This window comes from Falco rusticolus, chromosome 6 (assembly GCF_015220075.1).
Source record: "Falco rusticolus isolate bFalRus1 chromosome 6, bFalRus1.pri, whole genome shotgun sequence".
NCBI classification, from domain to species: Eukaryota; Metazoa; Chordata; class Aves; order Falconiformes; family Falconidae; genus Falco; species Falco rusticolus.
This window is the reverse complement of record NC_051192.1, coordinates 86,755,627-86,777,138: the sequence shown is the minus strand read 5'-3', so window position 1 is coordinate 86,777,138 and position 21,512 is coordinate 86,755,627. Positions and strand designations below refer to the sequence as shown.

The 21,512-nt window shown below is 45.9% G+C and overlaps 1 protein-coding gene across 1 annotated transcript in view; it reads left to right on the top strand.

Annotated features, from left to right (window-relative positions):
* Positions 1–552: 552 nt before the first annotated feature.
* Positions 553–21,512, top strand: part of BACH2 (BTB domain and CNC homolog 2) — a 196,820-nt gene continuing 175,860 nt past the window's right edge. The window contains exon 1 of the mRNA XM_037391134.1: positions 553–653. The gene's annotated coding sequence lies outside the window, so the exon portion shown is untranslated. The remainder of the gene's footprint in view (positions 654–21,512) is intronic.

Sequence of the window (21,512 nt, the reverse complement as noted above, 5' to 3'; positions counted from 1 at the left end):
GGCGGGGGCGGCGCTGGGCCGGGGCGCGCGAGGCGGCGGCGGCAGGCGCGCGGCAGAGCCGGGCAGCAGCGGCCGCGGCAGCAGCGCGGTGCCGCCTTCCCTCACCGCCTCCGCCGGGCTGCCACCGCCGCCCGCCCCGGGGGCCGCTCCGGCAGCGACACAGCCGCCGCGGTGCCGCTCCCCCCCCCCGCCTCCCTCCCTCCCTCCCTCCCTCCCTCCCTCCCTCCTTCCCACCCTCCCTCCGCTGCGGCTTTCTCTCCTCCTCCGGCCCCCCTGCCAGCCCTCTCCCTCCCTCCCTCCCTCCCTCCTTCCCTCCCTCCCTTCCCCCTTTATTTTTCTCCGCAAGACTTTGGCGCTGGAAGCAGCTGGTTCAAAGCAATCGCCATGTGATGAGCGTCTGGGGCGGGTTTTTTTTTTTCATTTGGGGGGGGGCGGGTGCAGTTTTCTGACCGCAGAGACGTATTAATAAGAATTTCCGAAACAACAGCAGCAGAAACAACAAGAGCAACCCCCCCCCTCCCCAAACCTCCTCAGCCGTAACAGTCTTTCCCCCCCCCCCGCCCCGCTCCACCCCGCCCCACGGCCTCCCCCCCCCCCCCCTTCCCCCAGGCTGCAGCGAGAGGGGAGACCCCCGAAAGTTGCGCGGAGGCGAGGTGAGTGCGCCTGTTCCGCGGCTCGGCAGCCCCGCTGGGGAAGGGGGGGGGGGGGGGGCGAAGTTTGGGGGGAGGCTGGCCGGGGTGCGGGGGGCGCAGCGTGGGTTTTCCCCTTCTCCTCGCCGAGCAGCTGTTGCGCGGGTCAGGCGGGGGGCTGCGCCCCGCCCGGGGGCCGGGGCTGTGCTGGCTGCCCGCTCCCCGAAGTGGGAAACACGCGCGTTGCGTAACGGGGAGTGCGCGGCGGGCGCCCCGCTGTCCGTGTGCGCGCTCACACCGCACCGCTCCGCACCGCTCCGCACCGCTCCGCACCGCCGGGCGGCCCGGAGGCCCCGGGCAGCCCCCTCCGCCCAGCGCCGTCCCGCCGCCGCGGCCACCTGCAGCCGCTCGGGGCGAGCGGGCAGAACCCCCGGGCGAGCGGCGGCCCCTGCCCCCCCGCGCGGGTTCGGGGGGGATGCGAACTCCGGTAACAGTTTCTTGGATCGTTAGAACGGAGCGTGTAGGCAAGGCAGCGCGCCGCGGGGACGCTGGCTGTCATGAAAGACTCTAAGTGTGAAATCGTGCCTCTCCTTTTGTGGAGCAGGCTATTTTTGTAATGCGGCGGGTGTCTTGCTTCAAACGCTTCAGTTATCGTGAGATCGTCGTGCCCTTGTCGCCGAAGCCCCGGCAGCTCCGGAGTAAACCCCGTTTGTCATTCAATGGTAATAAACGTGAGGCGGGGATGACATCTTATTAGAAATACTCTTCAGGGTGTTGGAAAGATTGGGAAATCGCGGTGCTGCTGTTTGTGCTAGTTGAAGCCGTGTCAGTGTTTTCGTGATGAAAGACCGTTCTCAAAGACTTTGGAACTGTCGCTAAACTTGTGCATATTTTAATCGGGTGGTCCGGGGCTCGAGCTAGAAACCAGTCGGGTTTTTTCAGGCTGGGAATTGTCTGAGGTTCTGCCGTAGCCGGTGGAATGCTCAGCAGTTTGAAGAGCGTGGTGGTGCTTGGGTGAAGTGACTCGCTCAGGTACGTAAATACTGAAATTTGAGATAATTGCGTTTGATGAGATGGATAGAATAAAGCGATAAGGTTTCGTCTGAAGCTGTTGTCTGTGGGGCTGTTGTAGCAACAGCTTGAAACCAGTGTTCTAGGAGGCTTTACATCTGACAGATAGAAATAAAATTCCACTTCAGATGGGGGCTTGTTCCTTTAAAAGCCCGTGTTGCCTTTTGTACCCACCTGCCTGCCCCCGTCGCTGGGATCTGGGCACTTGTGCAGCAAAATGGATCGGCGTTGTACTTCCCTGCGGTGTACTGAACCTGTGCTTTCAGCATCGTTTTTCACATTTGACCCTCCAGCTTCAAAGGCTGCTCTGAAGGTGCTCGGCAAGAAGTGGAAGGAAGCCGTGACTAATTGGAAAAGTAGAAGATTGAAAAATCAGGATCATAGGTCTACTTTTTGTGTTCGTTAGCTCTGTAACACTGGACGAGCCATCCAAACAGATGTACACCAGTACGCTGAGCTGTCAAGTGGACAAGAAAGGTCCCTAGTGATTTTGGAGATGGGGTGGTTGTCAGGATATTTAGAGATGTTTTGCAGAAGTGCTCTGCAGAAGCAGAGTATGCATTTCTGGACAATGCTAGGCAACTCTGCCGTGCAATTTGTGGTTAAACAACATTTTTGAGAACTTTTACCGTTGTGAGGTGCACATGGCAAAGGTGCACACATGGGAAAGGTGTGCACAGCAGATACATGACTGATGCACATGCTGACAGATCGCAACTGGTTAATCGTGAGCGATTGTTTATGCCCAGATGTCTCAAACTGGGGAAACAGTACTAGAGCAGGTATTCCTAGTCTTTTTCTGGTGTGGAGGCACATCTGGAGCATCTGTTGGTATTAAGGTGGTGCATGCTGGCAGGATGTGCTGGTGATGTAGGTGGGACACCCTCATCTCCTTTCTTTGCTTTCTGTCGTTCATTTTGAAGCAAGAAAACACTGTCTGTTCACTCTTCTGTGCTGGGCGTGAAGGAAAGTTGGAGATGGCACCCGAGTTGCTAGTTGAGAGTAACGGTCCAAATCCCAACAAATAGGCATTGACATGACACTCCTAATACGAAGAGATTCTAGTAAATCTTTGACATTGTAGAAGGCCTCAGAGTCTCATTGAAATTGATGAGTTTAGTAAAATCTCCATACTGTATAGCAATCTTGCATATCTCTTTCTGCATGTACATAATTAATAACAAAGAGAGCTGAAAATAAAACCCTGTATAGATGATGTACAGTGTGAAATATGTGACAGAGTTGCTTGCCCTTGTTTATTTTAAAACTTCAATTGCTTGATTTTCTGTTCTGAAGTGTAATAGCTATTTTTCTTAATGAGGCTACAGTATGATTGCCAATTAGTTACTTTCCTCAAGGTTTTCTCTAAAAATATCACCAGCCATGGAAAAAAAAAACCAAACAACCAGCGATCACGTTTAAAAAAGAAAATCCAAGAAGAATAAAAAAAGATGTTTTCTCATTGTGTGCTTGTGACATTCTTTTTGGGTAGGACTTCACATACGCACAGATAAAGGGGAGATCTCTTAGAGCGTAGCTGAGAGACAATTACAGTGCTAAGCTGAAAAATGAGATGTGTAACATTAATATATGCGAAGTAATCATTTTGGTAGTAATGGCATTTTTATGTAATAAACTGTTGGTGTAAATTGAATAGCATTTATTCTGTGAGGTGAACAGAGTCTCTTGTGATTTTAATTTAGGTGGTATGAACATGGTTTATATATGCAAGTCAAAATGTAGGTGCCTTTTTACTCAAAGGAATGCTCTCTGAATGGCTTCTTAGTTTACAAGTTGCGTGAACATACCTGTAGTGTTTAGCAGATGTGACTTACGTTGGAAGGCATGGATGCTTCCATCTTTCACCTCTGGGTCTGAATTTCCAGGTCTGCTCGTATTGGGTGTGATGGTCCTATATTAGTGGTTTCTGAGTTGAACTGTTAGGGGAAATACACCAATCATTCCATTAATTTGTTGAAGAAAATTTGGATTTAAACTGAAAAGCTTTCTCTAAGTCCGAGTTAGTTCTGCTGCTTTCGGTGTTCTTCCTGACCACATACCAAAGAGAATCTTTTTGGTGTTGCAGTTCTTTACTGATATTCGAGTAGGTTGCAGTAGCTGAATGGGCAGTAGATTTCTATCCCCAGTAACCCCCCAAGGTTTTCCAGAACAGTGCTCAAACTGCTTGTTCAGCTTTTTACAAAAAAATGGTCCTCATTCCTTTAAATTCAGCCAAAATACATTAACCTTGGCAGCTGCTAGAATATTACACATTCATTTGAAGCTTGCATTGAGAAGATGTAAAATGTATGAATATTGCCAGCTGAGTTGCAATGTGTTCGTTCTGCTTTTTAGTTAGGCAGAAACATCTTTGTAGTGGATTGAAAAGAGCACTACTTACTGTGCCACTCTTGGCTATGAATTAAAATTTTAAAGCAGGCAAGCAATGGAATGTATACAAATGCCTTTGTGGCCAGTGATGGACTCAAAGCTCCCAAGTTGCTAGAAGTAATGGTATTGATCAAAGAGCAACCACATGTTCAGAACAGGTAAATAAAAAGGAATGAGAGAATGTTTGGGAAAACTTTTATGCTAAAAGTTTACATGTAGAGCAGAGCTTCAATCTGTCCAAAATTGGGCTCGGAAGGCTCCTCTCTTGATTGTATCGATCTTTATGCAGAAAGAGCCACAGCAACAACCAGAGGAGCACCAGCTGTGCTGCACTGGCATCTCAGTAGATCAATAGATGTGTCCCTGTTTGGCTTGAAACAAGTTGCCTGCAAAGGCTAACGTGGCGGGGGCTGAACTGCGCTGCTGTGTGGGTGAGAGGGCTGCACTGTGTGTATAGCCCCTCATCCTTCCCTGATCTTCTCTGCCGCTGCTCCCCCTTTGCTGTTTACACTTGCTGGTGCAAACGTGCCGTCGGAACAAGATGGGACACTTTAGATTCAGTGCCTCAAAAGAAGAAGAGGAGGAGGTGGTGGTGGTGGTGGCTGCAGGGGCGAGAGGCACCAGGACCTGAGGTATGCCATTTTCTTCTTCTTTTTAGTGTGTAAGGTGACCTGAAAGGGTCAGATTCTCCCAGATTTATTCCCGAGACCTATAATTTGCATACAGCTTTCTCTGCTATTGTATCAGCTGAACAGATGCTTGAAAAGCTGCTAGAAACAAAAAAGCTGGGGATTTCCAGTTTACACCTAGTAGGAGTTGCAACAGAAGCTGGAAGCTTATGTTTTTGCTCCTGAGCTTTGAAAACACTCAGCTGGGCTGTGATGGGTAGATGGGTTTTGATGCATAGATTCAAAAGGAGTCTCCCCACCAAGAAAAACAGGAACTCTTTACTGCTTGTGACCATACAGGGCTGCTGGGCTGTGGAGCAGCAATTTTGTTTTTTGCAAAGAGGAAAAGCAGTTACGTCTGTTTAAGTAAACAAAATGACCCTCGAGACTTAACCATAGCTACTTCTTATAGCCGACATCCACTGAGGGTGGTTTTATTTTTTTATTAGTGAGCGCTTTAAAATTTAAACCTGAACTAGGAAAACAGGAACTGTAGGTGTGGAGGTGTTCCTTTACCCCGATTTGCATGCAGCCTGTTTTTTTATTTAGTGGGTAGGTGTGTTCACTGTATGTGAGAGCAATTGAACATGTCAGCAGTTTCCTGCAAGCTGCTCTTGCTGACTCACGTGTCTGGTGCAGCTTGGAGCTACCCTTGCTATAAACTATCCACAATAGGAAGCGCAGGCAGAGAGACCGTCAGTGCCGAGCTGTTGTTCAAAGGTTATTTTCAGTTCTCTGGTCATTGCTTTGCTGTGGTTTTCTTCCCCAGTAGTATCAAAATACACTGTCATTTTGCCGGGCTGCTGTTCTCCTAGGTGCATATGTGAAGTAGAAATCCATCGTACCACTGCAGAGGTTGTGCTTAAAGTACAGCTAGGTGCTGCAGATGTTCAGCAGGAATAAACCTCTGGGGTTTATTTTGTTTCTTTTTTTTGTGAATGGGATGTTACCAAAAAAACCCAAAAAACAATCCCCCCGAGCATTGTTCCCAATTTGGATGTGGCAAGTCCAGCGTATGAATTGTATTTTCCCTTGCCAATTGCAAGCTGTACGGTCTCCTACCCTCCACTCCTTTTTATGGCAGAAATCTTTAAAGCCACCAAGGAATTCTAATTAAACTTTAAAAAAATGGCTTTAGCCATCTTCAGTTTTCAGAATTTTGCTGTTTCTTAGTTTGGTTATTATCTCCTGTGTGGCAGTATCGCTGCCCATTAGCATGAAAGGTTTCCTTCATTTGCATGAAGATGAAAACTTGTGCTCTTGTAAAACTGCTTCTTTATTTACAGCCTCTATTCTGATTACTCATAAGGATCCTAAAATGATAGCTTCTGCTGACTGATGATTTTTAACTGATCTTCTTATTGTGGTTTTTTTCTCTTTCCTTCTTTCTTTTTCCTTTCTTAGTCGATCACAAAAGCCTTTGCAGAAGCGGAGTGAATTATTCGTCTGCAGTTCTGGATTTACTGTCACTGAGTTTAGATTTGTAGTTGTCCTTTGTGTATTTTTCTTGTTTTTGTGGAATGGGACAAAAAACAATCTGTGAAAGTGTGATAAACAAAATCAGCTGGTATAGAACAGGCTTTAATAACAACAAGGTGAGTTCTTGTCACTTGTTTTGTTTTTAGTCAACTACTTTGACCAGTAATGAATAGAAAACCACATTGAAAGCTTTGTAACAGATGAAGAAAATGGGTGTTCTTGGTTTCCGCCAATACAAATGACTCATCAGTATCAGTAGTGTTTCTGTTTCTAATAATAAAACTGTGGAAGACCTTTAAAACGTGTGGTTTTGGCCCCTACTCTTAGTGAAAGGTTGGAAAATATTACTTTGAGCTTCTGTTTTTTTAAAACTTATGGAAGATTTAGCGATTTGCTGTGCAACAGGGGAAGATCTCATACCCTCCCAAAACCCCCTAATTGTAGCACTTCTTGCAGTGCTAAAAATCTTCCCCTCTCCTGTCTCCTCAGCGTTTTGCATTTCACTGCAGTGAGTATTGTCGACACTTAGCCTTGGTGTCAAGAGATGTGCATCTGGAAAATATAATCTATTTATGTTGAGTGGGGGAAGACTTGGCATACTACCTTGTCTTGCTGAGCTGCTGTTCTCCACCTCTCTTCCACTCCATTAGAGAGAGGACAGTAAGACGGCCAAGTGACCTGTTTTGCTGTTGGAGCTGGGGTCAGAGGAACCGAAGAGGAAAGTAAACAGAAAATAGGAGTTGAAGAATAAATGACAACTGCAGGATGTGTTTGTCATTACCTAGAAGGAAACACACGTCTTCCAGTACTGAAAGTGATACTGAAAAAAGGGCAAATCAGAAAGTGATCTATTAAATTTTTCTTTCTCTCTGTTTGTTTGTTTGTTTGTTTTTGTTTAAGTAATAGTTTTCAAATGTGCTGGCAACCTTTTAGCTGTTTACCTATGAGGCTGAAATCTTTTTCTAAAGACCGCCGCATGTTCAGTGCGGTGAAGGAACCCCTGGCACATACTGCATCTTGTTTGAAACTGTGCCTCCTAGAACATGAGGTTATTTTGTTTACATGTCAACAAAGCATGCCCTCCATGCTGTTACAGTATATCAGATTTTAATTCTTCTACACAAGGTGTTCTTCTTTTAATGGCAGTGCAATCAGTGTCTCCTGATCTGCTGCATAGAGAGTGTGACTGCCTGCTTTCAAGTTGCCTGTGTTGTTGTAAGATTTAAAGACTGTAAATGAGGCAGAGCTAGTCTTTTCTTCTTGGTTAAGAGTGAAAATTCCAACAGTTGTGAAACCTTGGTGTTTACTTTCTCTGTTGTTGCAACATTTATACTAGTAAGTTATTCCTTATAACAATGTGATGGTTCCTTGTTTCTTATTACTCTTTTTTAAAAGCAGAGTGTGCTTTTTACAAAATCCATTCTGGGGCAGATTCTCAGTAATATCTAGACCTATCCCAGCCCCCTCCGTGTCATGGGCATGTTTTTCCACTAAATATTTAAATGTATTTATGTAGTTAATTGGGATTGTGCTGTGATATCTTGGGTGTGTTAGTTGCTTGTATAACCAGACTGTGATGGACAATCTTTGTCTTGTAGCTTCTTACTGGGAGAGGCTCACTAAAAATAGAGGCGCAGAAGCCTGTGAAGATACAACTTTGAAACATGTGAAAATCCAGTTGTTTGTTACATGGCAACAATAAGACAGATTTTGCTATTTTCAGATTGGTATAGTAGAAAATGCCAACTTCCAGCTTAAGGATTTATTTATGGACAGTTCTTACTGAAGTTCACAGAAGAGTAATCGGTAAGGACTGCAAAATAAGGTGTCACTGGCTGCTCAGAGTTCAAGAGGACATAGGTTCAGTGCTCTGATTTCAGCTTTTCTTTAGAAAAGGTTGGCATCAGAAGTGTCATGAGGGTTGGGTCATGATGTGTCTAAATCTCATCCATGTTCTGAGCTCTGCTGACTCGGAAATGGGACTTGTGTCCAGAATCACTGAGGGCTGCACCTGTAAGGGGTGACAGACACTGTTGCTACTGAATTTTGAGACTATGATTCTGCTCTGCATCGTCTCCTCTCCGTTCCTTGCACTTGCCCCGGCACCTGTCTCATCCCCACAGTGGGCCAGCCCCGAGAGCTAAATCGGCAGAAGATTATTCATTGTATGTATAGGGTTTGTTTTTCTGCTGGTTGGTTTTACTGGGAGTCTGGCAAGGACCTCTGTAAGGGATCAAATTAAACCAAAATTTGTTGAAAGACCTAGAGCTGACCATGGGACCTCTGGTCCCCAAAGCGTAATGACTGTCACAGCATCATGCCCCATCTCCTGAAGATCACGCTTGTCTTGCTTTTGCTATGTGGTGGCACTGCAGAAAACCATTAGCAGCTTGTGCCCAGCCTCACCTGTAGCTTGGCAGTAGGAGCTTGTTTCCAGGGCATGGAAAGTTTGGGCTTTTTAAATTTTGGCTTGTATTTGTATCAGACAATTGAAAGAAACGATAGAGGGAAACAGAACTCAAGCAAGTCTTCTACGTTAACAAAATGCAAAAGTATTGTCTTTTGCAAATATTCAAATAACTATTGTTGTTCATACCTGATTCTGGTTGCTGCTGGCCTGATCTGACCTGGTTGTGTCACCAATCTCCCCTCTGTGATGAGCTCCCCTGAATTTAGGTTTCAACCTTAAGTTACAGCCGAGGACATGAGCAGACCTGGTGACTGTGGAGACCTTTGTTTGAACCAGGTGACTGCAATCCTAGACCCTCAGGTCTTCCTTGCAACCCTTCATCACTCTGGGGATGATGGCTTTTTCTTGATAGTAGATTTCTGGGTTATTTTCTAGACAATTTGAGTAAGAGATGGGGCTGGGGGGGGCGTGTGGAGCAGTGGTGGTGGCACAGGACCTTTGCTAGGTGGCAAACCTGGATTGCCTCAAGCTGTTGTGCATAGCTTCACCCTGTGTGGCTGCTGGAGCCAGCTGGCCGGTGTCTGGGAGGGGGACAGCACTGCTGGCGTGCTCCCGTGTTCCTGAGCAGTGCCAGTGGGGATTTTATGCAAAGCTGAAAGGTGGCCATGCGTATTGGCCAGACTTTTGGCCAGAACTTGACTAGCAAAAATCAAACTGTCTGCAGACTTTTGGTTAGGTCCTGCTCTTGAGTGGGGAAACCCAAATTGTGCTTCAGGTCAGTGCAGGTATCTGCTGTGCCTGAGGTGCTTCTGTGTGTTGAACCTGTAACCTGCCAAATGCTTCTGACTGCTCAACAATTTAACTTCATTCCAATCCTGTCATTTATTCCTGTAACTGTTACTAAATGTGTACTGAGGGGTAGTGTGGTCCACAACTCACTCACGGTAAATGAAACTTGTGTAGTTTTTTGTAGCTGGAACTTGGTGGCCAGTGCAAATACAAGCACTCTGCAAGGAAATTTTTTGTCTTTTTCCTCTTCTTGTTCCTCTTCGTTTGTCTTGTTATTAGGCTAAAAGTAGAGTCAGTGATTCATTCAGTAATCTGTTTCTTGGACAGTTAGTCATCTGCCAATTTATGTTAACTTTCCACTTTGTTCAGAAAGTGAGTAATGCTTAATGCACTAACCACCAAATTCCAAGCTTAAAAAGCTGTGAGCATCATTTAAGTCATCTCCAAACTTTCTCTTCAAAGTTTTTACCATTCTGTGAGATCAAAGCAAGTAAGGTCTGGCATGCAGTGTGGTACAGCTACAGTCCAATTGTTTAGTCTAGCCCCAGTTATTAACTCAAAACACAAACCTGCAAATGTAATGCACGAGTTCTGTTGTACACCAACCCGTGTGTTACTTAATCAGTGTAATGCTTTGTGTTTTTCTTTGCAGCTCCTACTTTCAAGGGATAAATACTGCCTCCCTCCCTTCCCAGACTGCCACGACTTTGTTAATTTATATTGTTCTCTACCTCAACAAATTGCAATGCTATCAAGACTAATTTATTGAAAATAGCTTGGAAGGAGAGCTGGAACTGGTATTAGCTCCCTGCTGCAAATATTTTTGGTGCTTTTCATGATTCTTTTTGGCAGGGAAAAAAGTGATTGTGCTGTTGAAGTGTTATCTATATAGAACTTGAATCTATAAAGCCTTCCTATAGCGATCGGGTAGATGTTTTGATCTCAAGGTGATGCCAGTCATTTCTGAAGATGAACACAGTACTTGTTTGAATCACTTGAGAATTTTTTAACTACTTTTTTCTTTCTTACGGAAACTGGAGTAGCATAAAGAGTAACAAGGTCAGTAATGTCACGGGAGAACTATATAGGACCAAAGTCTTTACAGTCTGCTCTAAAATAACATGAAAGGGCTGACTGCCGTGCTCAGCAGCAAAGGAATTCAAAGTGCAGGAGAGATTTGAGTGCTACGGGGGGTAGGGTGAGGTGGGGGTGATAAACATGGGTACCAAGAGTGGTTTGCTTGGCCCAACACTTTCCTTGTTCCTTCTTCAGGCACCTGTTGTCCTCCCTCGCAACTTCAGTCCATTTCTTGCAGCAAAGTCATTGTCTCTGTGTGCAATTACCCTGTGGTGCAGATGGTTTTAGGGTGTCCCCGGTGCTACAGTTCTGTAAACAGGCAATATAGAAGCCAGTGGGTGGGAAGGAATAGCCGTTTGTGGTAGGGTCTGTAGGCAGCCTGTGGCCACCTCCTGCCACAGTCTAATGGGGTCACAGCAGAAGTCTGTCGTGCTCTGCATTTGTCAGAATAAGCAAAAAATCAATTGGTCTGGAGGAAGAGTTAGGGAAAAATCCATTTCTCTGTTCCTAGAATCCAGTTCCAATCCATGTAAATGCACAAAACATTCTGGTCACCATGTTCCAGTTTGAAGAATTATGGCTTCTGAAAGGTTTTTCCTTGCAGACTGATTTTGCACGCCAGCGAGCTTGAGTAGTTTGATTACGCTCTGGACAAACAGCCATGCTGGGGGTGCTTATTTGAACCCCAGCCTTTGGGATTTGCCCATCCAGATTACCTGCAGGTTTTCCAACATCAGCAGTGCTAGTTAATGCACTTGCCTCTTTAGATGGATTGCAACTATCATATTTTAAAAATTACTTGTTTCTTGTTAGGTATTAGTTTCAGCTGTTGAGCTTTACTTTTCAGGAGCGATGCTGGGTTGGAATTTGAAAATTTCTTGGGTGTGTCTGCTTCTCAGTTGGCTCAAGTGTGAGCAGAGCTTTCACCTGCATTTGGTTGAAAGGCATCCAGGAGCCAGTCTGTATGACTGCTGCTCCCCTGCCTGATCTCAAATTATTTTTTTTTTAAAAGGAAGTAATACACACAGAGATGAGAATTGGTGCTGTTTCATTGGGTTATGAGTAAACTGAAACTGAGGAATGCCTTTTCTTCCAGACTTCTTCTCTGGACCTCCAGTGGTCAATGCCAGGCTGCAGACCTTGAGTGCTGAACTGGCACCGGAGGAGACGGGCACCTGGCTTTCACAGGGGTGCACAGTGTTTGGGGGTTGCTTAATCGCTGGGTTTGGGACTTCAGGTTTCAGGTCACCTGGACAGGGCAGAGGAGGCTTTACAGGATTTACAGCTGTATTTGGTCTAACAGTTGCACAGCTGTTTTCTTTGGCTAGTTAGGAGACTGTGGCGTGAAGGAGAGATGACCCAGTGCCTGAAACCTTGTAGCTGTGGAAGCCCAGGTAAGGGCAGTGGTGACTGTTGCAAAGATGAAATTGTATTCAGGGCATTTTCATCTGAGAATTCCGCAAACACCCCCCCCCCCCCCCCTTCAATTTGTTTCTTGACTGTAAAGTTTCGGACATTCCCGTGAAGATGGGCATGCTTGGTGTCATCCTCCTGCGCAAAGAGGTGCCTGAGGAGGCACAGCTGGGTGAGGGTTCTCCTGGGTATTTATAGAGGGGTGTCTCCTGCCCCAACTTGCTCTGCAGGTGTGCTGCTCGGTCGGTTAAAGAAACCACGGATTGAAATGATCGCAGGAGTGAAACAGTTTACAAATAGCTTTTCAGTGTTTGTTTTTATTTTTAACTCCTTCCCCACCTACGGGCGCCTCCCCTGGCGTATTGGCGAGGCTGAAACAGCTCAAGGAGGGAAAATCGTTGTTGCAGAATATGCAAAGTGCACCAAGAGTTTCCAGAGGACCCTCGGAAAGTGAGTTGCTTTCGTAATGGCAGAGATCCTGCACCTCTTCCTTCGCCGAGCCCCACTTGTTCCCTTCTGCTCTTTGCTTATTTGGGGTTTACAGGGGTAAAACTTCTGTGGCTGCTGGTTTTTTTTCTGAGAGTTAGATTGCATGCTGTTTGTTGCTTTTTTTTTTTTTAAGGGCTGACAACTGATGAAAAGATACCAATAGCAACATATTTGAAGCCAGTGGAGGCGGGGTGCCCTTCTGGAACCTGCAAGGAGAACTCCTGGAGCCAGGTCCTGCTGCCTGGGCACTGGCTCCCGGTGTCTCCAGCAGTGTGGTCCCCACAGCTGGCCACCATCTTTCAGGCACTTGGTGTGTGCCCCTTTTGCCCTAATTTTAGCTTATCGCAGAGGAGTGATCTTAAGCATACTGCCGCATCTGAGCATGAGAGGAAACTTAGACATTTTTCTCTCTCTCTCTTTTTTTTTTTTTTTTTTTTTTTAATTTATTTTCCTAACCCATGTTTGATTGCTTGTGGAAAATTCTGCTCAAACGGGTGAAATTTCTTTGGGTGTTTAATCTCAAAACCGCAGCTCCCAATACCCAGGACGCACTGGTGGTAATGCCCTGCTTACAGCCTTTTTCCAGCAGTGAGTAGGTGTGAGTGGGAGGGGAGAAAGGGGAAGGACACGTATGGGATAGAGGGGTATCTCTTGCCTCTTGGGTTGCTTTTCTGGTTTGTTTCCTAAATTTAAAAAAAAAAAAGAAAAAAAAAAAAAGTAAGTCTGGCTGCCTGCAAAGTAGGTTAATCATTGCAGAAAGACTAAATGGTGGTACTCCATATGTGTTATTTTCATACGTGTGCCGATGGCTGCGTGCGTACTTTGCGGCTGGTGCAGCGTAGCTGGAAAGTATGTGGGAGCTTGTCTGCTTCCTCTGAGGCTGCTACAGGTGGTCGGAGGAGGGTGGGGGGCGGAGGAGGCGGCGCTCGGGCGAGGTATGACACCCGCTTCCTTTGGCGTGTGTTGTCGTGCGCTCGAACCCGCTGCCTCGCTGACAGCCAGGCGGCTGCAGGTCGTGCCCACAGTTTTTCATCTTTGCTCTTACTGATTTGCTGTTGTAGGTTTATGACTTAGGGTTGTGGTTTAATATGCCCTTTTTAGGTATGCAAAGTGTTTAAAATTACCTAGTGTTGCATTTTTTCTTTTTTTTTGTTGTTGTTGTTGTTTTGTTTGTTTTTTCTTGACATGGCCTTTTTTATCTTTAAAAGTTTTCACAACTTTTAGAAGGCAAGAAGCCTAACTTTTATTTTAAAAGAAAAAGGTTTTCCCTGATCGTTACTCGTCAGCTACAAGTATGCGTTTTTTGCCTTTCAAAGATAGTTTTTTGAGATTAAATGATTTCATAGCCTTTAAGGTTTAAATATCTAATACAAACTGTTGGTAAGCCTTAAAACTCAATAAAAAGGAAGCTTAAATACCTGGAGTTTGTGAGGTATTTAGACGAGATGCTTTTCTTCTGCAGCCGTACCCAAGGAAGCGTGGTGTTAACATTTGCAAGTACAGATTTGTTTCCTTGCAATTTTGAAATCTTTACTTGGGGGCCTGTAATTTTCCTTAACTGTTCGGGTGCTGCTTAATGCCTCGGATATTTGTTGAGTGTATTGCATGTGTGCTCATATTCCCTAACGTTTTAGATGAAATGCTATAGCTTAGCAAGCTGCACTGCCATTATGCTAATGGTGAAGATAAAATTGCACGTGCTAGCTTGGGGGGGAGGTGGTAATGGAAGGGAGGGGGACCTGTGTGGACCTACGCTTAGATGTACATCTCATTGATGTAACACCTTTCTTAGCAGATTGTGCAGCTTTAGTGCCTACTGATTACCTTTTTTTTCCTTTTTTCTTTTTTCCTTCCCCGCCCCAGTTCATGTCCTGTTCTGCCATGGAGAGGATAGAATTTACCTGCTCCTCTTCTTAGCGAAGAAAGGGGTGTTTTCCCCATGCAGATACTTGGAATATCCGGCATCAGCTGGTGGTTGACAGGAGCTCCAAATGCTCTGCTCCAGGGGAGCTTGAGCCGGATGAACTGTCAACTGTAGCTGGTAGATATCAAGCACAAGTGTAGAGCAGTCTTTCTGATGTTTGTGCCACCTTGTATCTCGTCGTTAATTGAGACTGCAGCTAAAGGCCCAACAGTAGTTCTACACTGTGTGTTTGACACTTTTGAAGATGATGCGCAGCCATTGTGGAAATGTTAAGGCTTGATACATGTTTTGAAAAGAAGTAACTGCAGGGAATTCTAATGCTCCACAAAGATGTAGCAAGATAGGGGAATCATTAGCAAAGTCATACAGAACTGAATTGATTTAATTTGGGAAAAGGTGCTGAAAGTCTTACAGTGTTTGTTTGGCTCAAGTTCATCTCCTGTAGAAAGACTGCTTAGCTGTTGTTTCTTGTGTATGATTTGCTTTGCTCTTGAGGTGGCCAGTCGGTCTTTGTGACCCTACAGTCCACTTGTCAAAATCTTTGTATGGTTCATGTCTCCTGGGCATCCATCCTTGAGAGCTACAGGAGCTCTGAGAGCAGCTCAGGCAGAAGGTGCCAGTCCTTCTCTGGAGGATTTGCTGCTCAGTGCTGCCCTGCTGGTGGTCCTGGGGGCTCAGCAGCTCCTGTGGACTTCACCCATCTCAACACCGGCAGGGCAACGGCCGGTCCCTGCAGCAGTTGAGCCCTCACATCTCTTGGGTGACACAGTCTGTGGGAATGGCCCCTGAACTGCTCGGGAGGCAAAGACTGGCCACCCTGATTTAGGGACTGTTTGCAAAAAGGAGTAAGATGAGGGAGGCTGAGTTGAAATAGACATAAATGTTGTGTGCAGCTGCCAGGCTGGAATTGTTGGATTAGAAAATGAGAGAGAGAAGGTCATGCAAAGCCAAGACGCAGCTGAGAAAAAAATCAGAAATTACACAAAGGGTAAAAAATGAGAAGTCAAAGCCCTGTTCTCTGTCACATTGGAAGGGGGAACACATAATTAAAACTCCCGTGTTGAAGTAGGTGATGTAGGAATTGAAACACATACCTGTTCCAAGTTGCTGCTTTCTGTGTAACCTCACTTCAAAATTAACTCTACCCCAAAAAAAGAGCTGCCTGCATACAGGAAACCAAGTTTTTGACTAGAAGATACAGTAAAAAGACAGGGTGGGGCATATATGTCCTTTATTGTATGAAAGCAAAAGAAGAGGGTATGCTGTAGAGCATAGTGAGTGAATCCATGTTACTCTCCCTTTTTCAACATGAGTTCAGAAAGTATCTCATAGGTGCTCGCAAGATATGACACTGAGGCTTGAGCAGTTGCTGTGGGAGTTAGTGTGCCATTTAAACCCTGCCATTTTGCCATCCGTTTGGTGAAAAGGGGACTTAGCAGTTGCAGGGAGTTTTAAAACATTTGAGTCTCCAAAGTAACACAAGCATTTCGTTCGGTACACAGAACTTATATGCTGACCAGAGGCTTATGGCAAATACAGTTCTTATTTTTTTAGAGGTCCTACTGGTAGACATAAGTGAAGCAGATCAGCATCTTGCTGTGGTTGCAAGCTGTGGCAGAAAAATTAGCACCACACTTTCCAGTGGAAGCAGAATAGAAATGTAAAGTCTGCCAATTAAATTGGAAACAGCTCTTAATTTCCCCTCTTCTCCTCCTCCCCCAAAGGATGAATGGCTTACTCTTCTGGATGGAACTTTGTGCAATGACTCATAGTTTTATATGCATTAGTGTGAGTATGTAGGTGAGGGAGACGCTGGTATCTGAGAAACTATATATAGTGCCTAGGAGAAGTGTCCTGGAATGCAGAATAAATGAACATTTGATCTGTTTCTCTTGCTGAATTAACAGAAGCATAAATGCAGAATATCTTCCCCCCCTTCCAGTTGTGCTGGGCAGATACAAAGGAGGCTTATGATGAACGGAGAATGTGCCTGTGTTGATAGCTGAACTAGTCACTAAAATAAGGTTATCCCCTTTGCCCTGTCTGAAGTATGCGTGGACAGGGTACCAGGAGCCAGAAGCGTGACAGTGCAGACATTAGCAGTGAGCATGCAAAGTTTCTGTGGTACCCTTTATGCCATGGTTATTGTTCCAGTAGCTTTCCAGGGAAAGAAAGGCCTTTCCACCTCTTTGCTCCATATCTCTTTGGTCTGATGGTGTTGGTCTGTGCATTACTACAGGCAGCAGCCAGAGGTAAGTCTCACATACCTTGCTCTTCTGCTGGCACCTTAACATGCCCTGTGTTAAGAGTGTGTCACCATCATACCTGCTGCTGTAGAGCCATAGCTAGGGCAGCCGTATTCATGCTGGGCTAAGCCAGAATCTCACAGGTGTGCGGTCATCTATAGCTGGTAACTTAAGCTGAAAGTGTGGGTTCACATGGGGCTTCTCCAGAGGACTGCAAAGTTCCATCTGAAGGCTTCTCCTCTCTGCAGCCATCTACTATTCACCCACTTGCACCAGAATAGCTACTCGTAGCAGGACTATGGACGTGGTTGTCCTGTACTCGGCACTGGTGAGGCTGCAGCTCAAATCCTGTGTTCAGTTTTGGGCCCCTCACTAGAAGAGGGATGTAGAGGTGCTGGAGCGTGTCCACAGAAGGGCAGCATAGCTTGTGGAGGGTCTAGAGAGCAAGCTTTATGAGGAGAAGCTGAGGGACCTGGGGTTGCTTAGCCTGGAGAAAAGAAGACTCGGGGAGGATCTTACCACTTTGTACAACCACCTGAAAGGAGGCTGTAGCGAGGTGGGTGTCAGTCTCTTCTTCCAAGTAACAAGAGATAAAATGAGAGAAATTGACCTCAAGTTTCACCAGGGGAGGTTTAGATTGGATGTCAGGAAAAATTTCTTCCCTAAAAGGGTGGTCAAGCATTGGAACAGGCTGCCCAGGGAGGTGGTTGAGTCACCATCCCTGGAGGTATTTAAAAGATGTGTAGATGTGGTGCTTAGGGACACGGTTTAGTGGTGGACTTGGCAGTGCTAGGTTAACAGTTGAACTCAATGATCTTAAAGGTCTTTTCCAACCTAAATGATCCTATGATTCTAATACAACCCCTATCAATGAACTGTTCAGGTTAGGAAGGAAAAAACCCACCCCAACTTTATTTAAAGATATTTCAAACCCAGCCATTTGACTGTGTTGCTCATAATCCAGGCTATGGAAATTTAAAGTGGAAAAAGCAAGGGGTCAGTGAGTTGTGGCAGAGGAGAAATGGGCTCAAGCAGACAGGGGAGGGTGGAAATGTGTTGAGCTGGTGTTGCTGCAGGTACACGCAGTGGGGCCTGCACCCTTCAGTGTTGTTTTCTCTTCTTAGTCTGCAGCAATGCCGTTTGTTCCTTGGGGGAAATGGTCTTCTACGTGGAATCTCCATTAAGGGCCAAAGGGATAGAGAAAACTGTTAAGTCCCTATATAACAGTTGTACCTTAAAAATAGGCCTTATGTAAGGAACTGCCCACTTTGAGCAGTTGTCCAAAAATGTGACTTAGTTGGGTCCTCCTGTTTAGATTGTTCAGTGTAGCTTACTTCAGCATTTAATTGTAGGGACCTTATTTTTACATCTCAGACTTACAGACATACTGTGCTAGCATAACATTTGTTACTAGGTAGGAAGGCTGAAGATCCTGATGTCAGTTCTGAGCTCCTGGCTTCTGCTTTTCCCCTGGGAGCATGTTGTTGGTCTCCTCTGGGAGGACCCTGGCTGTTGAGTCTCCTCAGTTCTCTGTAGGAGAAAATTTTGGTTTTCCCTTCAAGCAAGATGCCACACGAGGCTTACTCTCAGGGTGCCACAGTACCCTGGGAACATTTTCTGGAGAAGGAGAAGTGGATTCACATTAAAACATGCAAACCAACGACAACAAAAAGAAACAGCCGCTTCTTGTATAAGTGGGGGGGAATCCCACAGTGTCTTCAGAGAAGTAGACTTGGTCCAGTGCAGTATCTCAGACCTCCCACCATCAAATGTCAGCCAGGTCTGACTTCCATTTTAAAAGTAGTACCTGGCATGGAATAGGGTTATACCAAAGTCTTATTGCCTAGAAACCCAAACACAGAGAAATGTCATTTGGTGTAACTTCTTGAAAAGAGATTAAAACTTATGTGTTTATCTTGGATCCCCAATGCAAGGCACAGGAGGGAGTGGTGAGGGTATTTCATGATTAATGACCCTTTCTGCATATGTTTCTCATAGCTCTTGGCATTTAGTACTCTTGGTGACCTGGCTTTTTATTTCATTTTTCTCTTGTTGGCATTCTCATCAGTAGCCTCCTGAGATGCAAGAACCTACCCTCAACCAACCGGTCCCTTGGCTGTGAGGATGTGGGCCAGTGTACTATCCTTGGACTCCACCAATCAAGTAGGCTAGCGTTCTGTCCCGTTCCTACCATCACTTCTTTTTTTTTTAATTCTGCTTTAATTCCTGCAACATATAAAGCCATCACCCCTGCCTTGAAAACAGGATCCAGTTAAGATGTGTAGGAGCGTTACACTGAAATTGCCAGCCTAACCAAGAACAGATTGATTTGGGTACCACGGGAGTCAAGCTGCAATACTTGCAGTTCGGTGGGAGTCAGGTTTGCAGCCCAGGCTGGCCCCCACGCACAGCACACTGGTGGTCCCAGCTGCTGTGGCTGCCTTGACAGCAGTTAGACCTGGCCCACCCCGAAATAAAGGCTGTATGGAGGAGTGCTCTTCAGCTGCCTTTCTCTGTCCTCAAAACAAGAGAAACCCAAGGTAACACCACGTGGGTCTTGGCACTTCCATGAGAAAGGCAGCAAAGGGGGGAAAGCGCTGTGTGGACCAAGCAGTGCAGTCTGTTGCAATCAGAGGGTTTTTCCTTTATGGATCCTTATTGTGTGATTTTTATGGATGGGGAGGGGTTTGGCTTAGGCATGGGAGCTGATCCTTCATCTAAGACAGTGAGAAGAACATCTGATGCTGAAGATAAGCAATTTCTCCTTTCAGCTGGGAGCTTTCTCAACCAGTGGCAGGCCATATATGGCACATCAATTGCTCTGCCTCCCCTAGAGTTTCTCCCTACAGCTGCAGACCATGTGCTTGTGTATGTGTGCATGCTCACCAAGGAGGTGTGTGTGTGTGGATATTTAACCAGCTGTAAATCAGTGAATCAGTGTAAGGGAAGCGATTTCCCATGGGGAGAGGAACACCGTGCTAGAGTGGCGGCTGAGTTTGGCAGGTTCTCTGTTGTTCAGGGAACCCATGCCACTACCTGGGCTGGAGTTACCAGGTCCCACTGAAAGGGTGCTGGGTCCTTTGCATGGCCATTATGCAGCCATCCATGTCATTTCCTCCACTGCTTTGACCAAGGCATGGAGGGGCTGGACAAGAAATGTGGGGACAGAGGGCTGGAGCATGAATCAGGGTCCCTGTAGAGCACAAGCAGAGAGATGGAGGACTAGTGAAAATAATGGTGTGTTGCAGGTCAGGCAGCAGCTCTCCAGGGACTGGAGCATGAGAAAAGCAGGCTTTTGCTCTTCTGGCATTAAGGCTTATGCTTCCTTTTCTGCCTGCCTCCTTCCTTGGAGAGCAGTCAAAAGAGAAGTCATCTGTGCAACCTGCCAGAGGCCCTTCTTCTTGCTTCTGGCTGGCTGAAGAGGCAACTGTAGAAGTTTCCCTGTTCATTCCTAACTCTTCTTTCTTGGCTGTTGATGCATGCGCAAGTTTGGTCTATACCAGTCTGTTTTCCTCATATACAGGCAGTCTGCCTATATAGTAAATATTTTTTGTCTTTCTCTAACCCCTGGGTACAACACACCTGTTTTCTACAGTGATGCATGTCGTTTTAACTACTTGTGCTTAAATGGAGGAAGTCAGCAAGTAGATGGAGGGTTTTAATTTTGCTGAAGCCATTCAGGCAAAGCAGCTGGATTTCTGTTCTGCGTACGTCCTTATTCCACCCCATGCTTGACTCGTTTGGGAAGTGCTGTGGTGAGCACCCTGCATGGTGAGTTTTGTCACCCGTGTGAGTGGCTGGATGCTGATCACCGAGGCTGCAGAGGGAAGCGTGCTTAAACGTCTGGGGCAGAGACAGCTTCTCTTTATGGAAGAAGCCGTAGAGGTTTGCATGGGCCTTTTCTGCATCCCGGTGAGTAACCCAAAGGCATGAGGCCTTCCAGGATAGAAGCTATTCGAGACAGTTACTAGCTGGCAGCCTGGTGCTTTGGGGCATAAGCATCTTCCTAAGAGCTTGGTTTCCTGCAGGGCAAGGGGAACAGAAGAGACAGGATGGGGTAGGTTTTCCTGTGATTGACCAGTGTTAGTTTTCTTGTACCTTGCCCTGAAGCTTCTGTAGCTCTGCTGCCTGAAGCTGATGGTGGAGTGGACCGTGATCTGAGAAGGCATTTTCTTGTGTACAGTATGAACTACTATCATACGGTTACTGTTAAACATTGCCAGTATTTCCTCTAAATGATACATTTGGAAGTCTTACAGAAAAAGTGTGTAAACAAAAAGTACCGCTGTGTGGGGAACACCTAGCTTCTACAGAAATGAAAATCTGCAAAACTAAATGTAATATAGTAGATCCAACAGATCGCTGGGCTGTATCCAGTGAAATAGATAAGGGGCTTCCCATTGATTGATGGGGTCATGGATACACCACATTGACCTGTGCAGGTTTAGGGCCCCATCTCCTCCAAATGGAGTAGGATAGCTACAGTGAAAGTTAGCACAGAAGCTGCCGTTCTCTGTACAGGACAGCGAAGACCATGCTTTCGGGCTCTGACCCAAATAATGAAGCAATTTTCAATGTGAGTTTTTTTCGTTATTATTTTCTGTGCCTGGGGAAGGGCATTGTTTGAAAATCAGCTGCTCGTAAATACGTAGTGAGGCCTTGGTGCTCTGAACACTCTTATACTGCTCTGAAAAACTTACGGCAGAGCTGTTCCAATATGTTTCCTCTTGGATCCTGAATATGAGGAATACCATAGAGGTAGAACAGTGTATCAGATGTGGCCTCATTAGTGAAAAGAGGAGGATAATTGGCCTAGCAATGTTGATAGAAAAAAAATCAGCCCTTGGCTGTAACGCATTTGATAGGTCAAGGGGATGGCAGAGAGGTGGGGGCAGGTCATAACGTGGAATTAAAGCGTGAATGTGA